This window comes from Triticum dicoccoides, chromosome 4B (genome assembly GCF_002162155.2).
Source record: "Triticum dicoccoides isolate Atlit2015 ecotype Zavitan chromosome 4B, WEW_v2.0, whole genome shotgun sequence".
Lineage (NCBI taxonomy): Eukaryota > Viridiplantae > Streptophyta > Magnoliopsida > Poales > Poaceae > Triticum > Triticum dicoccoides.
Window position 1 is genome coordinate 484758675 of NC_041387.1, and position 2565 is coordinate 484761239.

The window sequence follows — 2565 nt, forward strand, 5'->3', positions numbered from 1 at the left end:
TTTGATGTGAGCAGCGAATCGACTGACAGAAGTTTTTGGTCAGTCGGCTGACCGAAAAATGAAAATCAGTCAACTTACACCTAGCCTATCCTCAAGTAGTATGAACGCTGCGTTGCGTACCGGCTTGATCTTTTGGATGGAAAATCAGAGAATCGTGGTAGCCGCCGAAGCATGCGACACGGCAATGGTTTGACCCGCACACGCACAGTTCCGGCCCGCGCCGTATTTAAGCAGCAACGAGCAAGCAAATGAAACGGCAGATCATCACACAAATACTTCCCGTTCCCACGCACGCACGCGATGGCCACCTCCGCCGCGCCTGCGTCGCCGCACGCCCTCTTCCTCCCCTACCCGGCGCAGGGCCACGTCATCCCGTTCATGGAGCTCGCCCACCGCTTCCTCGACCGCGGCTTCGCCGTCACCTTCGTCAACACCAAGTTCAACCACCGCCGCGTCGTCGCAGCCGCCGGTGGCGCGGCGACGGCATACTCTTCAGCAGGAGGAGGACGGCTGCGTCTCGTTGCGGTCGAAGACGGGATGGACGACGCCGGGGACCACGAGAACCTCATCCTGCTCAACGCCGCCATGCAGGAGGCCATCCCGCCGCAGCTGGAGGCGCTTCTCGACGGCGAGGACGCGGCCGGCGAGGGGCTGGGAAAGGTGACATGTGTGGTGGTCGACTCCGGCATGTCGTGGGCGCTGGATGTTGTGAAGCGTCGGGGCCTCCCGTCGGCCGCGCTCTGGCCGGCGTCTGCGGCCGTGCTCTCGGTGCTGGTCAACGCCAAGAGACTGATACGCGATGGCGTCATCGATGACGACGGTAAGATAAGCAACGCAACTCGTGTTTGTATTCTCGTCAAAGTCGTTGCTGCAATTTATGGGCTTCACTGTAGGCCTCACATGCTCACATGTCGTTTGTCCAACAAACAGTTATCCAACGACAATCTGCATTCTGCCGAAAATTATTTCAACGTCTACAACAGTTTGAAAATGTTATGAAGAAATGCATCTATGGTCACCGCCCATTTACAAATCATATTATTGCTAAAAATGATATTTCAGGAAGTGCAATCGTTGTCCCCATTGTGTTCGGTTGAGCTTCAAATCGCGTATTAAGTCATAATTCTACGCTGCAGGAGCACCCGTTAACTTGAAGAACAACTCATTCCATCTCAACGAGTCCACAGCGTCCATGGACGCGACCTTCCTCGCCTGGAATTACATGGGCAACCGTGACGCCGAGCGCCTGGTGTTCCACTACCTCACCTCCACCGCGTAGGCCGCCGCTGAGAAGGCCGACTTTCTCCTCTGCAACACATTCTCCGACATCGAGCCGGCCGTCTTCACCGGCCCCACGCCGGCTACCATCCTCCCAATCGGCCCGCTCCGCACATGGCAACGGCCGACGAGACATGCGCCCGTGGGGCACTTCTGGCACGCCGACGACGACGCCTGCACGTCCTTCCTGGACGGGCAACCCCGCGGATCCGTCGTGTACGTGGCGTTCGGAAGCATCAGCATCATGACCGCGGCGCAGCTTCAGGAGCTCGCGCTCGGGCTCGAGTCGTCCGGCCGGCCGTTCCTGTGGGTCGTCAGGCCGGAGCAGGCCGGCAAGCTCCCAGCCGGGTTTGCGGGCGCCATTGACGGGCTCGGGAAGGGCAAAGTGGTCGGCTGGGCACCGCAGGAGCAGGTGTTGGGGCACCCTGCGGTGGGCTGCTTTGTCACACACTGCGGGTGGAACTCCACGCTAGAGGGCGTCCGCAATGGACTGCCGATGCTGTGCTGGCCATACTTCACCGACCAGTTCACGAACCAGACATATATCTGTGACATCTGGAGGGTCGGGCTACGGGTTGCGTCGGCCGAGGGTGGCGGGCTGGTGATGAAGGAGAGGGTGGTGGAGCTGCTGGATAGGATTTTCGAGGACGAAGGTGCCAAGGAAAGGGTGCTGAGGTTGAAGGAGATGGCGGAGAAAAACATGAGCGACGAAGGCCAGTCGTTGAACAATTTGAATGCGCTGATGGAGTCCATGAGAAGGTAGATGTTGTACAGGATGGTTGTTGGTTCACGTGTCAACGTTGTGTCGGCTATGATCGTTATTGAGCATTCTCATTGTTTAGCACTTGGAGAAAATGGTGCGTACATTCTACTTTTATTTCATATAATAACTAGCACATATACCCGTGCGTTGCAACGGGAGAAAAAAATAGTGTGCACTTAATATAGTGAGAATTATATATGCAAGAAAATCTTGTGTGCTAGTCAAGAAGAAACATTTTGGTTCTGGGTTTCGCCGCGTGTGAAATAATCAATCCGCTATTTTCTTCATTTATTGATCGAGTGGATTTAAGAGTGTTAGGGGGTGTTTGATTGCAGGGACTTTTTTGTGTTGGGACTAAAAAAAGTCCCTAGCAAACCAAACAGGGGGGACTTTTTTGAGACTTTTTGTTAAAAGTCCTTAGAAGCACCTCCTTGAGAGTCTTTTTTAAAAAGTCCTAGGGACTAGAAAAAGTCCTAGGACTAGAGAACCAAAGCACCTTATTAGGTCATCGCACGACAGAGAAG

At 54.9% G+C, this 2565-nt stretch overlaps 1 pseudogene; it reads left to right on the forward strand.

Moving 5' to 3' along the window:
• Window positions 1–273: 273 nt before the first annotated feature.
• LOC119291015 lies at window positions 274–2119 on the forward strand (annotated as a pseudogene).
• Window positions 2120–2565: the final 446 nt, after the last annotated feature.